Source organism: Psammomys obesus, unplaced genomic scaffold (genome assembly GCF_907164565.1).
Source record: "Psammomys obesus unplaced genomic scaffold, mPsaObe1.curated_primary_1811, whole genome shotgun sequence".
NCBI lineage: Eukaryota > Metazoa > Chordata > Mammalia > Rodentia > Muridae > Psammomys > Psammomys obesus.
In genome coordinates this window covers 11,149,596-11,169,547 of record NW_026596100.1, presented here as the reverse complement: position 1 = coordinate 11,169,547, position 19,952 = coordinate 11,149,596, and the positions used below count along the sequence as shown (strand labels likewise).

The following is a 19,952-nucleotide window of genomic DNA, read 5'->3' as shown; positions in this document are numbered from 1 at the left end:
TTGTGTTTGGGACTTTTCTGATTTTACTTTTTCTTTGAGGAAGGTATCAATTTTAGCAAGTGTATCTTCAGTACCTGAGATTCTCTCTTCCATCTCTTGTATTCTTTTGGTGATGCTTAACTTTGTGGTTCCTGATCTTTTCTCTATTCTCCAGTTCCAGGATTTTCACTGTTTGTGTTTTCTTTATAGATTCTAATTCTGTTGTCATGCTTTGCACCATTTCCTTCATCTGTTTGAATGTGGATTCTTTTCTGTATTTCTTTGAGTGCTCTGTTTCCTCTTTTTTTTCCTCTAATAACTGCATAAACATAGCTTTAGAGTAATTTCCCTGTGTTTCTACTGAACTAAAATATCCATTGATTTTGGTTTTTGCTCTTGGGGCCATAATGTCCTGATATTTGTTGGGTGAGTTCTTTTGCCGACCTCTGGCTATTTGCTTAGATGTAACCTTCACTGTTTGTTCCTGGAGTCTGAAGTTCAGACTGGAACCATCTTTCTCTGGTGTTTGGAGTATTCTTCAGGAAGATGAGAGAGTTCCAGCGAATTAAGAGTGTGAGTTGTTGCTTTAGCTGACCCTGAGGGAAGAAAAGCTGCTGGTGCAGAATTGTTGTTGTGGGGGAATAAGTGTATGTGTGTGTGTGTGTGTGTGTGTGTGTGTGTGTGTGTGTGTATGCATGGAAGTGTGTATGCATGAGAGTGCTAGAGAGTGTAGGTGCTTGGGATATGGTGGTTGGGAGCAAGCACAGGAGGGGATGTGAATGCTAGTGCTGCTCACAAGTGCAGATTGCAGACAAGTGCAGATTGCAGACAAGTGCAGATTGCAGACAAGTGCAGATTGCAGACAAGTGCAGATTGCAGGCAAGTGCAGATTGCAGACAAGTGCAGATTGCAGACAAGTGCAGACTGCAGACAAGTGCAGATTGCAGGCAAGTGCAGATTGCAGGCAAGTGCAGACTGCAGACAAGTGCAGATTGCAGACAAGTGCAGATTGCAGACAAGTGCAGATTGCAGACAAGTGCAGATTGCAGACAAGTGCAGATTGCAGGCACAAAGTTCCTGAGCAGGTTTCCTGAATACCCAGTGGTCTACAGTCTGTGGTGGGCTCTGCGGGCTGGACTCTGAGGTCTGTGGCTGATGCTGCAGGCTGGACATGTACACTGATGTGGACTCTGTGCACCTGGCCCTGTGCTCTGTGCTAGAAGCTGTGAGCACAGCAGGCTGGGCTCTGCTCTCTGAGTTGGAATGCGCTATGTGCTTCTTCTGCAGGCTCCCTCTCAGGCAAGGCGGGAGTTTGGAGGTGTTGAGGGAAATGCAGGCGTTTGAGTGTTCTCAGTCTCAAATGTCAATAAGGAAGATCTGTGCTTGGAGCAGGCAGCACTGGGCTCTTTGCAAGTTGCTGTATGCACTGCGAGCTGCCTCCTTTGCCTCCACTGCTGGCTGCAGTACCTCTGCCTCTGCCTCTGCTTCGGGCCAAGGTACCTCTGCTGCTTCAGTGCATTATGGGGAAGTGCTCGGGAATCGATTCTCCAGGAGAAGACCACAGAGATGACTGTGGTTGACCTGTGCCCTATTGGACTCAGATCAGGGTTTGTCCCCCTTCTCTCTGGACACCTTGGTGCCATTATTTTGGGTCTACTGCCCCTCCACTCACCAATTTGGAGTTTCAGCTCCTCTGCCCCTCAAATAATGTGTGTGATAGTCACCACCATCTTGGATCCCCTCTAAAGTTTGTTTTTTTAGAATAGTAATTTGGAGTTCTACATCTGCCCAAAAATAACAAAGATCAACTTAGTCCTGCAACTTGTTAGCATATGTATTGGAGCAGAAAATATAAATCATTGGTTTGAGGACATCGGAGGTCAGAGACTCTACCAGGAAAAGAAACAAATGTTATGAGACTCATGACTCACCTGACCTTATTTCTGTGACAGGGTTCCAGGACAGACAGAAACAGAGTCTGTGAAACATCCTGAGCTGAGGTGATGAAGAAGGAGTCCAGAGAAATGTTTGGGTGGAGCTCGTCGGCTAAAGTATGGAGAGCAGCACACTGTGCAGTAGGGAAAATTGCAGATTCCTGAGGGTACCCCACGCAATGTTCAGCTATAGAATACTAGGGAGCACGTGTGGGTAAAGTAAATAAGAGTGCAAAGGGAGTGATCAGTACTTTAGAGCCCTGATATAGGCTTGACAGCTCTTTATATTAACAATGAGCACTTTAAAAAAATGACACAATTCGCAAGACAATGTGTACAACAATCAAAAGGTTCTACTTTGGTAGTAGGGAAAATTATAGCCTTTTAGCTGAGGATTACTCATAATATGGCAAATTATAAAAGTTAGATGCAAAGGGATAAAACTCTCTTTCAAGGAACTTTCAAGAGTATTTGGGGGAATATTATATGATATCCATCACCCAACAAAATCAAATTTACAGTGTCTACAATCCAGTCACTGGATACCAGGCATTCATAGAAAACTATCAAAGAAGAATGAACAATCAAAATAGTCCAGCATTAAGGTGACATTATAGTTCAAAGACAAAAACTTTTATATATTTATTAATATTATATGTAGTATAGTGTTTTAAAAATGTTAAATAGATATATTTAGATATTTGTAAAATAGGAGCAGAATTAATCTAGTATAGAAGTATAATGAATGTGATTAATGACAGATCAAATAGACACCACAGAATAAAAGACTGGCAGTTCTGGATCATCAAACCATTTAAAATGAAACTTAAGTAAGAAACTGAAATAAGAAAAAAAATCTAAGAATTATAGAAAATTTTCATATAATAACAGGAATGTACTTATAGTGTTTAAGGAAGAATAGGAAATGGTACACATTAGGTACAATCACTGCTTGAAAATTCTTCATAATTCAATGCATTAGAATTTCGAGGTGTCCTTGAGTGGAAAGGAGAAGAGAGAAGAGGGAGGGAAAATGAATAGGATTCAAAGATAAATTTATTAAAACAATTATTAATAAATTTAAATTTATTATAACTTTATTAATAAATTTATTAAATAAAGAAAAATACTAATATATTATCATACACACACCTCTCTAACACTACCAGTACCAACAACAATAAAGTACTTGGCAAATTAAAAATATTTATCAATGAAGTAGAGCTAGTGGGAGAGAATACTGAACACAGCATATATTAGTCAAGCCATGACAGAAAAGAGGCCAGTACACTCACATCTTTATCTACAACTTGAGCGAAGCTTAAAGGGTAATAACAATACCTAGGACTAAATGATCAACCATAAATCTAGAGTGGATTAGAAGAGGACGCATCTGATTACTACTAAAATTGACTGTGAGGTTACAAAGATGAGAATAACAATAGTGTGGACTAGAGCAGGTGAATACTGAATTATGCAAATCTCCTTTGACATTTTACCCTGAATTAATGCACACAAACCTTCTGTCTGCCACACAGTTTTTTTTTTTTTTGATGTTATATTAACTTTAATTTTTTTTTTAATTCAATTAACCTTGAGCACAATGCTGGGCAATAGTTACTCCATCCTAAAACTCCAATCCCGCATAGTTTCCTACAATTCAGATTTTACCCATTATAATTGCTTTTAGTCATATCTTAGTTCTGCTTAACCTCTGCACGTGGTTCCAAGACCTCTCCTGCAGATTCTCCTCCTCTCCTTTCTTGCTTCCTTCTTCTTCCTTTCACTCCAGACCAGAATGCTTCGCCTTATCCTCTCCATTGCTCAGCTTTGTGGCCATTTGTTTTAACTGACAATATAGAGAACAAATGGTGGCATGTTTACAAAAACTTGAGACAGTTGATGCTTAGAATAAGCATCACAATGCAATGTCCAGATTGAAACCAGATAGTGGGGGAGAGAAATCAGCATTTGAATGAACAAGGGTAAATTGTATACATTCCAAAAGAACATTATACCAACATTTTCCCCTTTAAGTCCAATAAAAGGCTCCTAGTTAATCGACTCATAGCCATGTCAGACACACTAGTCTAATTTATCACAGGAATATGCATCCTAGGTTTAACAGATAGATACTATTACATAAAGATAGGTAAGCCTTCAAAAACATCAGAGACTTACAGAATATGGCATTTAAACATGCCTTTTTTATTTTAAAGATTCTTTCCCAATGAGACAGGTCATCTCTTGGCAGTACCCCGCATTCCTCAAAAAGATGTGAATATTGAAGAGCATCCATATGGAGACACCTTCTAATGTAGCAAATGAGCCATTCAGGTAGAGAAAATACCCTTGCTTCACGATAGACAAATTCTGCCAAAACGGGCAAGCTTATACGCAGGACAAGCCGACTGCCAAACTCTGCCAAGACAGGGTAAGCAAGTCCTAAATAGTTCCTGCTTCATATTTATGTCTGTTAAATATTCTGAGCTAGAATTCTGAAGCTCATGCTCCAATGTTATAGAGAGTTATGGGTGACTATTCAGTCAACAAACTGTCTCTGTCAATTTTTTTTTTTTTTTTTTTTGGAAGCTGCTAACATGTAATAGGAAGTACATGCTAACATGTACTTCCTATTAACTCTAGCAACTAAATTTATTTTTTCTCAAGTCTCTGGTGAGGTTGAAGACCAAATAGTTATGGTTCCACAATTAAGCTTAAGTTTTTTAAAATTTAAGAAAATGCTTTCACATAGTTAACTTTTTTTAACTTTATTTATTATTTTTTAATATCAATGAGGCAGGAACAACAGCTGTTGAAAGACACTAGATTGTAGAAAAAAAAACAACAAACCACTGAATTAGATAAACATTTATAATTTAAAATTGATTTCACATCAGAATGGAAATCAGGGAGTACATTACATTGGGGAAGAGGGTTTTTTTTTTTTTTCTTTATTTCCACAGTAGATGAAAGACGATGAGTTCCATCAAAATAGATAAAGATTCAGTCTGAATAAAAGAAGCTTCCACATGAAAGGCACAACTTAGGGAATAAAGAGATAAAAAAAAGACAGCAACACAGATGGTGCAGAAAACTGCTTTGACAATTTACCTTGACTTTATGCACACAAACCTTCTGTCTGCCACACAGTTCTTAAGAATATAGATGGACCTTGTGAAGCTCCTGTCCTCTCCAGGCCTTACTAACTCCCTCTTATTTCATTTGATTCCCTGAACTCCAAGGTTTGGTTATGAGTCTCAGCATCTGCTTTGATACACTGCTAGGTAGAATCTTTCAGAGGCCCTCAATAGCAGGCTCCTGACCTGTTTCTTGTTTTCTCCTACTTCCAATGTCCATCCCATTTGTCTTTCTAAGTAAGGATTGATCATCTTACCCAGGTCCTCCTTCTTGTTTAGCTTCTTTAGGTATACAGATTTTAGTATGTTTATCCTATCTTTTATATCCACTTATAAGTGAGTATATACCATGTGTGCTGTTCTGCTTCTGGGATACCTCACTCTAGATGATCTTTTCTAGATCCCCCCATTTGTCTGCAAATTTCATGATTACTTTGTTTTTAATTGCCTAGAACCCCTACTCAGATGTAGCCCATGGCAGCTCAGTATCTAAGTGGGTTCCCTAGTAAGGGGAACAAGGACTGTATCTGACATGAACTCAGTGGCTGGCTCTTTGACCTCCCCCTCTCCCCTGAGGAAGGAGCAGTCTTGCTAGGCCACAGAGGAGGACATTGCAGGTCCTGATGAGACCTGATAAGCTAGGGTTAGATGGAAGGGGATGAGGACCTCCTCTAGCAATGGACTTAGAGAGGGGCAGGGAGAAGATGAAGGAGGGAGGATGGGATTGGGAGGGAATGAAGAAGGGGGCTACAGCTGAGATACAAAGTAAATAAACTGTAATTAATATAAAAAATAAAAAAAGAGTATAGATGGAGAAAAAGTGGCAGGAATATTTGATATTGGAAAACTGAACATACAGCAGTGATTCTCAGCCTGTGGGTTGTGACTCCCTTGAGGGCCTAATGACCCTTTCATAGGTGTTACCTAAGACCATCAGAAAACATGGATACAGTAGCAAAATTATAGTTATGACATAGCAATAAAAATAATTTTATGGCTAGGGTCACCAAAACATGAGGAACTGTATTAAAGGATTGTAGCATTAGGAAAGTTGAGAACCACTGCGTTACAGGAAATAGGCCCAAGGCATTTCAAAAAATGCAAAAGAAAGAAGTAAACCAGGCTGTTTTATGAAAAACACATTCCCTTCCCTCTGGCTATTAGTGTTCACCCCAGTGAAAACTTTACCTTGAAAGAGGAAAGTGTACATATTGGGGGTGACAGAATTAAGATAGGATTGTTTAGATTTTTTGAAGTCTCTCCTCCATCAGTGGCCACTTTAGTTGACATTCCTAAGAGAGGTTGATGGTTTACAAAATTGATCTGCATGGCAGAAGGTCCTCTGTGGAAGAAAACTTTGAGAAAGGGCAGCAGAACACTAACATGTCTTTATCAGCATGAATTCTCAACAGAGACTATTGGTGGGAAGATTATGTCTCTGATAATAGAAAATGCCAATTAAAAAAAATGGTTGAAACTGGTCTTCTCAAATAGTTTAGTTTTGCAAGAATCATTGATGTTTATGTAAACTAGCTTTCTGCAGTGAGTTAAGTAGGAATTTATTGTAGGTTTACTGTGAGAAACGGTTTCCCTGATCCATTATTTTACTATCAATAAAATGTATAAAATATATATTCTTATTTTTATTGAAATTTTCTTTTTAAAATTTATATTTTTTACTTTACATCCTGGTTGCAGCCCCTCTCCCATTTTTCCCTCTCACACAAGCCCCCCCACCCTCCCCTCTCCTTTTCCTCAGAGAAGGAGGAGATCCCCCATGGGTACCAACCACCCTTGGCACACTAAGTTGTTAGAGGACTAGGCACATCCTCTGCCACTAAGGCCAGATGAGGCAGCTCAGTTATGAGAATGGCATCCAAAGGGAGGCATCAGAGTCAGAGAAGGCCCCCATTCAAATTGTTGGAGACCAAACTGCATATCTGCTACATATGTGCAGACATCCTAGGAATGTCTTTGCATGTCCATGCATATTCTTTGGTTGGTGGTTCAATTTCTGTGAGCCCCCATGGGCCTAGGTTAATTGACTCCATGGGTCTTCTTACTTGAACCCTCAATTGTTCCCCTGATTTTGTCTAATTTGGCTGTGGGTCTCTGCATCTGTTTCCATCAGCTTCTGGCTGACGCCTCTCAATGGAGTTACTCCAGGTTCCTGTCTATTAGTATAGAAGAGTAACATTAATAATGTCAGGGGTTGGTTTTCTCCCTTGGATAGGTCTCAAATAGAGCCAGTCTTTGCTTGGCCTTTCTCTCAATCTTTGCTCCATCTTTGTCCCTGCACATCTTGTAGGCAGGACACATTTTGGGCTGAAAGTCTCTTGGGTTGTTAGATATACTTATCCTTCCACTGAAAGTCCTGCCTGGCTACAGGAGGTGACCAATTTTGCTCTATATCCCCCTCTGCTAGTACTCTCAGCTTGGGTTGAACCACAATTTCAAACACGAGTCACTATTGTCATAATTCATAAATGACTATTTAAATCATTTCCACATCTTCCCTTCTTCACTCCAACCCCTCCCATGAACCCTCACCCTCTCTCAAATTCATTATCTCTTTTGTTAGAATTGTTATATACACATATATGTATGTATTTTGATTTTGATTGCCAAAATATATTCATTTAGGATTGTAGCTTTGCAAAAGTAATTTCTCCATCAGTATTGGCATGTCAACTAGTAGAATCTTGTGCTAGTCTTGTTCAGGTGACCATACTGCTGAGAATTCCTAGGTGCAACAGATCTGTGATATGAGGAAGTAGCAACCTGTAACCCTAACTGAGTTAAAATGACAGGTCCAAATTAATGTTATTGACATAGACCATTATAAATGTGTGGTTAAAGCCAGCTTCTTTCCAATGTAGGGGTCTTTGTGTTACCTTCCTGAAAAGTCAGTTATTCTTCATGTGACTGATTGATAGAAAAATACTTTTGTTATACAAAGGATACTAAGGAGGTGGCAGGGGTGGTAGGGGAAAGGATTCCTACTTGGCAAAGTTGGAAATCTATTAAAAACACAGGAATATAGATTTCAAGTCTAAGACATATTTTCAAATTTAGGGTTATAAGATTGAGGTTTCTATCTATTCTAGCCATGGTGCCCACACTTCTGAAATTGGTTCATTGTCCCTACAGTGACCCATTTACTCTAAATGTCTACTCTGATAAGACTTTTGGAGTGTTTTTATTAGAGTAGCATGACTTAAAATGGAAAATACTGGAACATATTGCACAATTCACCCCCTCAGAAAAATAAATGGATTGTAAAAATACTGGAGTGAAATAAAAGATCAGCAGGGAAACCAAGGCTTTTCACAACAGTGTGGCCAGCAGGGCTGAGGTAGTCGGCAAGGGGTTTAGGATTAGTAGTCATCAGTGAATGATTCCCAGTGGAAGAGGAATGTCATTCTGCTGAATAACCTGTGAAAGGTAGAGGACATGTGAAGGATAGAGAACTCATGGCTTGTCACCCATCCTTTATGCTAAAATGTGTAACTGGAAATATATGCCAAAGCTCTGTTGCCAACACTTGATGTTTCAGTGGAGTTTGTGTAAGTGGAGAGGATGTTGGCTCATTTCAGTCAGCCATGCTGAGTAGAATTACTGCATTGCTCAAGTACTGTTCTGTAGAATAATTAAGCACAAAGAACTCTGCAAGTACAAGAAGGATTTGTTTTATTAAGAATATGACTGAATTGAGAACATTAAATCCCACACTCATCAGTTATGACAATAGCAAAGTATTTCTCTTTCTTATGTAACCCATAATCAGTGTAACAAAGCCATGGAATAGTCAGTCTTACATTACATGGATTTTTGTGAAACAGCTTTCAGTATATATTTATGGATTTTCAACACAATATTTAATTTTACCTTCTTTCATCACAATCTAGTGTAGTGTTTTCTGATTTCAGTAACAGTGGGAGTAAGTTGGCTTCATAGATTGGTGATCTTATGAGAATTGTTTCTATAAAAAAAGACACACATGGTATATACTCACTCATATAAACATACAATATAGAATAAACCCACTAAAATCTGTACATCTAAACAAACTAAGCAAAAGAGAGGACCCTAACTAAAATGTTCAATCCCCATCCTGAAAGGCAAAGAGGATGGACATCAGAAGAAAAAGAAAATAGGAAACAACCTCGGAACCTACTACAGAGGGCCTCTGAAAGCCAGAAGAAAACAGGAAACAACCTTGAAACCTGCCACAGAGGGCCTCTGAAAGCTTCTGCAGTATAGACTGTCAAAGCAGATGCTGAGCCTGATGGCCAACTGATGGGCAGAGTGAATGGAATTTTATGTAAGAAGTGGGAAATAGTAAGAGCTGGAGGGGACAGGAACTCCACAAGGAGAGCAACAGAACAAGATAATTTGAACACAGGGAACTTCCCAGAAAATCATACTCCAACCAAGGACTATTTGTGGAGATGACCTGGAACCCCTGCACAGGTGTAGCCCATGGCAGTTCAGTGTCCAAGTGGGTTACATAGTAATGGGAAGAGGGACTGCCTCTGACATAATCTGATTGGCCTGCTCTTTGATCACTTCCCCCTGAGGGGGGAGCAGCCTTACCAGGCCACAGTAGAGGACAATGCAGCCACTTTTGATGAGAACTGATAGACTAAGATCAGAAAGAAGAGGAGGACCTCCCCTATCAGTGGACTTGGGGAGTTGCATGCATGCAGAAAGGGGAGGGAGGGTGGGATCGGCAGGGGAGGAGGGAGGGGCTTATGGGGGATACAAAATGAATAAAGTGTAATTAATAAAAAATTTTAAAAAAAGTAAGCAAGAAATTTGTCACCATGTGATATGTACAGAACTTTCAAATGCAAATGGCAGTACTATGAAGCTGGCCCTGTGTGCTATGTTGTGATTGATTTTATCAACCAGAGAACACAGAGTTATTATGCAAGTTGTCAGAAACAAGACATTATATTTTAATGACAGTAATACTCAACAGGGATTCTAAAGACAGGAAGATCCTGTAGATTTTACGAAGCTGCACTTCCACCCTGAGAATCCTGTAGGTTTTGTGAAGCTGCATTTCCACCCTGTTAGATCTGATTTGCAAAGTTACCTGAAAGTGATACTGAATTTGGTGTGGACTCTGAGAAAAAACAGGCACTAGTAGACCCTTGACCCCCATAACCTGATTGTCAGATGAAGTCAGTCACATTTGTAACTAGATGTACTGCTTAAGCCTTTGACAAAAGGGAAAATTGCACTCAGCAAAGTTCACTGGGGATTTGGTTTCAAAGGCTTCTTGATACAGGGGCACTTTCTGGACTCTTTGAGACATGCCTGTCAGCTTATTACTGGGGTTAGAAGTGAAAGTGACCCCAAGAATGAATGACAGTATGTTCAAAGAAGGGCATACCAGGAACAGCTCTGAGCTCACTACTATTCCAAAGGACAAAAAGAAATTCAAAAGTAAATAGCATCAATAGGCTGTCTATCTCACTTCTAAGAATAATGACAGAACTCTGTGTTCTATCTCTACTCCCAAACCCTAACCTGCTCCCCATTATCCCTTGTAGTTAACTTGGTTCTACAGCTGCAGTTTCTAAGTTGGGGCTACATTTTAATCAGAAATTGATACGAAATATCCTAAAGACCTCAAATGCCTGATGAAGAAGGAAAGAGTAAGTAACAGAATACAACAGAAAGCTTCTTATTTAGGTGTGGACCTGAGTATAGTATCAGGATATTTATATACCATTGCGCACAAGTTAAAACCGTATCAGTATGGTCCTGATAACTTAGTCAATAGCCATAGCACTCCTCTTCATATGGTAGAGCTGTTTGCCAGCAAAATTAGCTGTTCTGACTTGAATATGAACTGGCTCACACAGGATGGTCTGAAGACTTGGTCTCTAGTTGGTTGGTGCTACATTTCAAGATGTTGGACACCTGTGAGATAGGGTCTAGTTATAGATGTAGATAATCCCTGACACAGTGCCCTTAAAGGTCTTGTCCTGTTTCTGGCCTTTTAATTAGTTTTTCTCTGCTTCTTGGATGCCACGTGCTGAACGACTGTATTCTACACTCTTGCACTGTGATCCACCTCACCCAGGCCAAAGATAAAAATGCTAGCTCAGCATAGGCTGAAACTCCTTAAACTAGCATCTGAAATAAAGTTTCTTTAAACTGAATTTCTGAATATTTTTTTTCAGGGCAGTGAAAACTCTTTCACGTACACCCCCAAGGCTGTTTGCATTAACCTGATTTAGCTCTTGTAGCTGGAAAAGCTTTGTTCCCAACAGACATTTATTTAAATCAAATATATTGTGAAATGAGTTGTTTACTTCATCACTCCCCAGAGCAGTGGAAAAAAAATGGGCAAATGAATTATTAACCACCCTTTAAAAGAAACAAATGTCCACTGATACTTAGAAAACATCTAACATATTTCTGGGAATCTAGAAAGCCACGTTGAGTGCAAATATCCCGAGCAGCACACATAATCAGCAAGGATTTGAAAGGGTCCTAAATTATTATCGCTGTGTAATCTTATCATCATAGGCATCAGGAAGGGAAGATTACGTCTGAGATTTAATCTACCTGGTTGTGTGCTAACGGCATATCCCCATTTGTATGTAGAACCCTTCAACAATGGCTCTGGAAATCTGAAGATGTCTGCATCCAGTCAACTGACCACTACATCACAGATTTTAGAGACCACACACAAAGGCTATATAGGTTTTACAAATACATTAAAAAAACACATTTGTGAACCCAAAATGAGAAGCATAACACACAGCAGCAATAATAGTTCTTGATTGGGGTAAATCTGCTTTCATGGAGAAGAAGGCTTTTTATACATTGATGGATGATACTTAGTTGAAAGTATATTCATGTATGGCCATAAAAAATATTTGGCTTGCCCACAGAAAAGGGGGAGGGAGGATTGTAGGACCCAGAGGGGTCAAAGACACCACAAAAACATGGCCCACAGAATTAACTAAGCAGGACTCATAAGGGCTCACAGAGACTGCAGCAACAAACATACACACTGTATGGGTCTGAAATAGGTCCTCTCGCATATACCTTATGGTTGTGTAGTTTAGTGTTCTTGTAGGGCTCCTATAAATTTGGGCACAGAAAGTCTAGTTATCTCTTAATTTTTTTACTGTTCCTGGACCTTTTTCAGCCTTGATATGAGGGTTTATACTCAGTCTTATTGTACCTTGATAGGCAATGTTTGGGATAGGCCTGCTCTTTCTTTCTTTCTTTTTTTTTTTAATGGAGGAGGAGTTACTCTGGAGAGGTCAGAGGGAGGGCTAGGGGGAGTAGAGGGAGAGGAAATTGTGGTAAGGATGTAATATATGAGGAAAGAATAAAAGTTAAAAAATTTGGTAGTTTTGTTGGTAGTTTTTTGGTAATACAAAAATTACCACACAAACCACTCGAACACCAGTTTCAGTGAGATGTGGATGGTTTATTGAATGCAACATTTCAAGACTGATCATCATCAGGGACATGTTCGTCTCAGGAGCCAAACTGTGATGCAGTCTGTTTCTAAGGCAGGCTTTTTATATGAAAAACTGTAACCAGGTAATAACCAGGTAGCCAAGCTATAGAAATCAAAGGCAGGGTTGAAGGGTGTGGGTGGCATTACATCATTTGACCAGTTAAACAAAGCATTTCTAAGTACATTTTACCCAGGTAAAAAGCTGATTGCCTAAGATATAGGCTTGAGGACTTTCCAGTTCCCCACCATTCTGGGAGAAAGGACCTAGCAAGGCATTGTTTTTTGTTTGTTTGTTTGTTTTGTTTTAAGTAGAGCATATATCATTAACTCAAGTAGAACATTCAGCAAGTATTAAATTGTAAGTAAAAGGCTATTAAAGTTCTTAGGCAGGTAGAGCCTGAGAACCTGAACTTAATTTCACCTTATGATCAGCTTATGGCATCTGTTATGATACAGACAAAAGCAGGTATTAACAGAGGACATTACCAGAGGAGCTACTGTTATGCTAAGAACTAAAATAGGTCTCAACAAAGGGGCTATAGAGGTTAAGCAGGTTAAATGGGTTACAACAGCTTCTTGTTTTATTTTGTCTGGTTTTGGTATAAGGGTAACATTGACTTCAAAGAATGTGCTGAGAAATCTCTTTAATAGTTTGGGAGAATTTTTGATACATTTCATTTCTAAGTATCTGTCTAGAAAGTATAAAATATATTCAAGGCAAAAACTCACATAAGTACTATTTATAGCAGTAGGACAAAGAGCTTTACAATGACCATCAGACGATAAGTACATGCCTTGTTTTTATTTGTGTGTGTCTGTGTGTGTGTGTGTGTGTTTGTGTATTTTTGTGTACTTGACACAAGCTGGAGTTGTGTGAGAAGAGGAATCTAAATTTGAGAAAATTTCTCCACAAGATTAGGCTATAGGCAAGCCTGGAGGACATTATCTCAATTAGTGGTTGATGTGGGGTGGAAAGGTCCAGACCACTGTGGGCAGTGCCAACCATGGGCAGAAGGTTTTTGATAATATGAGAAAGAAGGCTGAACTAGCACTCAGGAACAAGTCAGTAAAGCTTACTCCTCTATGACCTCAGCTTCTGTTCCTGACTCCAGGTTCCTACCCTGAATACCTTTCATTATGGTAAGTTCCAAGGTGAAACTTTCCTTTCCAGTTTGCTTTTAGTTATGATGCCTTATCACTGCAATAGAAACTGTAAGTAAGATAGCACATAAATAAAATATATTATAATAAAAATATGTCTTCATTAATAAGGAAATAAGAATCTTAATGTATTAGTAGATACTGGAAGCATGGTGGAAGAGAAAACAGTCAAGTAAAATTATTTTGTTGTAAGTCAGAATAATTCTTCATTTTCGGTTAGGACATGAGTGATGTCACCTAATTTATGTGGAAACTCCAGGATAAGCACATCTACATGGAGAGAAAAAGGATTGGTGTTCAGTGACTGTAGGAGGAAGTTCTGGGGTGCAGGTTGCATATGCTGGGATGACTAAAAACACTGAGCATTTATTAAAACTTATTAATTACTCTTAAAATGCTGAGTTTTATGCATATGAATAATATCCAAGTCAAATATAAAACATTTTATCTCACTGAGATGTTTAATGAAATGCCTCAAGCTTACTGGAGCACCAAAAGAGGTGTGCTTTATGGTTCCTTGTGTGATTTTTATTTTTCTCCTGGAGGCATTTCTTAATTTGATAAAATTTTGTACATAAAGCATAATGAAAAGAAGTCACCTAATTTTTCAGTACCGGAAATACTTTCTAAATTTTCTTTAACTACTTGCAGAGTCTTAATTATTTATGCAGTTCTCTGCTTCTATTTAATATTTTATCACAGTGATATAGAACACATTGCCCTACATTTTACCATGATATATCTATTGCCTTAACCATCAAATTATAAGTATATAAACAAAGTATCATATAATAAAATACAATTTTTCATCCATAAAGGTAATTTAATTTTTTACCCAAGCTAAAACATGTATAAATGCTGGAAACAGAACTTAATATCTTATATATTGGTCTCTATGGTATAATCCATCACTGATAGATACCCTTTCTGTTTTTATGTTACTGTATGTAAAAGAGTTGCCAAACTTTCTACCAACATCTAATAAGTGAATTGCAGATTCTAATAACATCCAAGTTGCTGTCTTTTGTCCTCTGCTGAATCATCTCTAAGGCTTGCTTATTTTTATGTTTGAAGACATAGTTTCACCCTGTAGCTATCACCTTAAATGAATACTACCTGAGCAGGAGTTACAGTTTTATTACCAGTACACCCAGCTCTAATAGTGTTCTAGAGGCTTTTCTACATCATGTATACTGTTCAGCATTTATGCTACAGGTTTTTGAAATATTGGCTTCTCATTTCCAGGTACCCAATTCTTTTCTGTGTATCTATTAATGTAACAAAGTTCCACAGAGCTTCAAATACCAAACCATCCTTTTTTGGGGGCACATCTTTCTAAGGAGTTCAGGTAAAATTTGACTAGATTCATTCCAGATGTCAATTAAGACCATTTCTTACAGATTTCTAAAATGTGTAATGATTTGAGCAGCTCACTGTAATCCTAAGTCTTTATTTGGTAGCTTGGGCTTCCTCAGAACATTGTTTAACATGACAGGTGAACCTGAATACATTTCCAAGTATAAAACAAAAAACCTCAATATATTTTTCTTAACTGGATTAATAAACATATTTTATCAATTATAACATTATTTACCAGAAGATTACAGGACAAAAGGACAAAAACTTTAGTCTAAAGTTTCCTTTAGACTAAACAACCTTTAGGGCACAAGGTCTCAACCTGTGGGTCACAACCGCTTTGACAGACCTCAGTCTCCAAAAATATTTATGATTCATAACAGTAGCACAATTACAGTTGTGAAGTAGCAACAAAAATAATTTATGGTTGGGGTCACCACAACATGATGAACCATATTAAAGGGTTGTAGCATTAGGAAGACTGAGAAACACTGCTTTGGGGGGAAAAAATTGACAAAATATGTACACTCTACAACTTTAAATAGTAATTATTTTATTATAAATATTCTAACATAATACTATTTGAGTACAATTCATTTATGTCGTAATTTTGGTACAAAAGAAAACTTTATGTCATCATTTTGAAAAAGGTCACTTGTCTTACAAGTTGACTTTCCATTGTTTGAACATTATGTTATTTTTTAAAAATTGTCAAATCTGACCTTTTGCTCAGAGATGACTTTTGCCCTCTTGATGCTACAACTTTACTAAATACTAGCTTCTAAAAATATATCTGAATTGGTATTCTTAGGGAATTGTATCAGTACAAACATATAATAAAATATTTTTTACAAATATATTATAAATAACATAGCTATTTTATTATAATTAATATATATTACAATGTTATAATTATATTATAAATATATTCATTTATTATATGTCAATAAAATATATAATAAATAAATTCAGATTTTTTTATAGTATTTTACTGTGTAACTGGACTCTAGATGAAAGAAGGTTTTAAAACAGAACTTATTGGATGTTTCTTCCTAACCCTTTTTTTGTGTTCATAATTCTTTGTGAATTAGCATGTCTGTTGATTGGATGCTTTGATATTCTTGGTAGAAGAGAAGTTGTGTGTGGGTACTCTTTATTCACAAATAAACAAGTCTCCTACAAGATGTAGATGGACATGGTTCACAAATCACAATTTTCATGGAGAAAGAAATCAGTGCTAAGCATCCTTAAGAATTAAGCAAAGGTAGGGAGATTTGATGGATGAAACACGGGGATGTCATTTCTTGAGCAATGGAAAATATTTGTAAAAGTGACAAGAATATTTACCTCTCGATGAGAAAACAAATTTTTGTGAGAGAAAGCAAATAGAGGATTTATGAAATTTTTTCAATCTTATTTCTACCACAATTTAGAAAACCCAAGCAGTGGCTGAATCTTCATTTTCAACCTTTGTCTTCAACTCGCTATGCTTCTGTATCCCTGTGTAATGACAATGTCACAAACGCATCACCATTTAGAAACTTACAGCCATAAAATTACATTATCTCACACATTCTGTGGCTATAATTCTGTCCCTTTTAGGGAATTATTAACAATAAATATGCTAGCCAGACTGCAGCATCTGAAGTGTTAAAAAGGGAAGAGTCTAAATTCAGGTCACTCATGTGCTTATTAAAGGCTTCCTCCAACAGGAGTCTCACAGAATTACAATAAATGACTTTCTCCAAGGTCACTATGGGAAAGAGTGAAGAGTGAAAATGAGTTGCAGCTTGTTAACCTGATTCAGAAGCAATGCACCAGTATTTGAGTCATACTATGTTGGTTGCACACAGAGAACCTCCAAAACATCCTGAGAGAGAAGACACTGATAAGCTGTGAATATGAAGAAGAATATGAGTCAGTGGATCATCATGAACTTACCACAATAGAAATCGCAATATTTATCTATCTATCTATCTATCTATCTATCTATCTATCTATCTATCTATCTATCTATCTATCTATCTATCTATTTATATTGTCAGAAATTTTTTCATGTTTATTTAGCATTTGTGAGGTTTTTTTCTATTTGCAAATCTTTTATTTTATTAATATTAGTTATAGTTTATTAACTTTGTATCCCAGCTGTAACCTTAGCCTTCATTTCCTCCCAATCCCTTTCTCCCTCTCTCATCTCCTTCCTGCCCCTTTCCAAGTCCACTGATAGGCAAGGATTTCCTCCCATTTCAGTTGACCCTGTTTTATCAGGTATCCTCAGGACTGGCTGCAAAGTCGTCCTTGGTGGCCTAGCAGGGCTGCTCCTCCCTCGGGGAGGGGGGAGGAGGAGGTCAAACAGCCTGCCATTGGGTTCACTTCAGAAATAGTCCCTGTTCCCCTTACTAGGGTACCCACATGGATACTGAGCTACCACGGGCTACATCTGAGCAGAGGTTCTAAGATATATCCATACACCGTCCTTGGTTGAGAAACAGTCTCATAAAAGAACCTTGTGCCCAGATGTATTTGGTCCTGGTGGAGCCATTGTCCTCTCCAGGTCAAATTACCTCACCCTTTTTTCATATGATACCCTGCACTCTGCTGAAGGTTTGGTTATGAGTCTTAGTATCTGCTTTGATACAATGCTAGGTAGAGTCTTTCAGAGGCCCTCTGTGATAGGTGTCTGTCCTGTTACTTGTTTTCTCCTATATCCAATGTCCATCCCATTTGTCTTTCTAAGTAAGGTTTGATTATTTTATCCCTGGTCTTCTCTCTTGTTTATCTTCTTTAGGTGTATAGATTTCAGTATGTTTATCCTATGTTATAGGTCTATATAAGTGAGTACATACCATGAATGTCTTTCTGCTTCTGGGATACCTCACACAGGATAATCATTTCTAGGTCCCACCATTTTCCTTTTTTTTAATTGCTGAGTAGTTTTCCATTGTGTAAATGTACCACAATTTCTGTATCCATTCCTCAACTGAGGGACATCTGGGTTGTTTCAAGGTTCTGGCTATTAGAATAAAGCTGCTACAAATATGGTTGAACAAATGTCCTTGTTGTGTACTTGAGCAAATTTTGGGTATATGCCTAGGAGTGGTATACCTAGATCTTGAGGAAGCACTATTTCAAATTTTCTGAGAAAGTGCCAGATTGATTTCCAAAGTGGTTGTACAAGTTTTCATTACCACCAGCAATGGAGGAGGATTGCCCTTTCTCCACAACCTCTCCAGCATGTGTTGTCACTTGAGTTTTTTGTTTGTTTGTTTGTTTTCTTTTTTTTCCTCTTTTTATTATTATTATTATTAATTACACTTTATTCATTTTGTATCCCCCCATAAGCCCCTCCCTCCTCCCCTCCCAATCCCACCCTACCTCCCCTTTCTGCATGCATGCTCCTCCCCATGTCCACTGATAGGGGAGGTGCTCCTCTCCTTCCTTCTGATCTTAGTCTATCAGATCCCATCAGGAATGGCTGGATTGTCTTCTTCTGTGGCCTGGTAAGGCTGCTCCCCCCCTCAGGGGGAGGTGATCAAAGAGCAGGCCAATCAGTTTATGTCAGAGGCAGTCCCTCTTCCCATCACTATGTAAGCCACTTGGACACTAAACTGCCATGGGCTACATCTGTGCAGGGATTCTAGGTTATCTCCATGAATAGTCCTTGGTTGGAGTATGAGTCTTTGGGAAGTTCCCTGTGTTCCAATTTTCTAGTTCTGTTGCTCTCCTTGTGGAGTTCCTGTCCTCTCCAGTTCTTGCTATTTCCCACTTCTTACATAAAATTCCATTCACTCTGCCCTCCCGTTGGCCATCAGGCTCAGCATCTGTTTGGATAGTCTGCAGGGCAGAGGGTTTCAGATGCCTTCTGTGGCAGGTTCTTAGCCCCTCAACTGAAGAATGGATGCAGAAACTGTGGTACATCTATACAATGGAGTATTACTCAGCAATGAAAAATAAGGAAATCATGAAATTTGCAGGTAAATGGTGGGACCTGGAAAGGATCATCCTGAGTGAGTTGTCCCAGAAGCAAAAAGAAACACAGGGTATATACTCACTCATATAAACATACAACATAGGATAAACCCACTAAAATTGGTACATCTAAACAAACTAAGCAAAAGAGAGGACCCTAACTAAAATGCTCAATCCCCATCCTGAAAGGCAAAGAGGATGGACATCAGAAGAAGAAGAAAACAGGAAACAACCTAGGAACCTACTACAGAGGGCCTCTGAAAGCCAGAAGAAGAAAACAGGTCACTTGAGTTTTTAATCTTAGCCATTCTTATGGGTGTCAGCTGAAATCTCAGAGTCATTTTGATTTGCGTTTCTCTGATGTTTAAGGACATTTAGCATTTTTTTAAGAGTTTCTCTGCAATTGTGTATTCATATACTGAGAATTCTCTCTTTAGCTCTGTACTCCATTTTTTAAATTGGATTGCTTGATTTGTTGCTTTTTAACTTTTTTAGTTCTTTATATATTCTTTATGTATATAAGCCCGCTGTCAAACATAGGCTTAGTGAAGATACTTTCCCAGTGTGTAGGCTGTAGTTTTGTTCTGAAGACAGTGTCCTTTGCTTTATAGAAGCTTTTCAGTTTCATGAGGTCCCATTTATTGATTGTTAATCTTAGAGCCTGTGCTCTTGGTGTTCTGTTCAGGAAGTTGTCTCCTGTGCCAATGATTTTTAGGCTCATCCCCAATTTTTCTTCAAACGGATTTACTGTGTCTGGTTTTATGTTGAGGTCTTTGATTCACTTGGACTTTCGTTTTGTGCAGGGTGATAAATATGGATCTATTTTCATTTTTCTGCATGTAGACAACCAGTTGGACCAGCACTATTTGTTGACGATGCTGTCTTTTTTCCATTGCATGGTTTTGGCTTCTTTGTCAA

General features: G+C 38.3%; 1 long non-coding RNA gene across 2 annotated transcripts; it reads left to right on the top strand.

The window, feature by feature from the left end:
* The first annotated feature begins 498 nt into the window (after nt 1–498).
* LOC129692150 (uncharacterized) lies at nt 499–9,495 on the top strand. 2 transcript variants are annotated; one of them, XR_008722640.1, is made up of 3 exons: nt 499–552; nt 1,932–2,030; nt 9,175–9,495. It is a non-coding gene; the product is annotated as an uncharacterized LOC129692150 (long non-coding RNA). The 2 variants fall into 2 exon arrangements; XR_008722639.1 differs by lacking the exon at nt 499–552 and adding an exon at nt 1,280–1,475.
* The last annotated feature ends 10,457 nt before the right edge of the window (nt 9,496–19,952 follow it).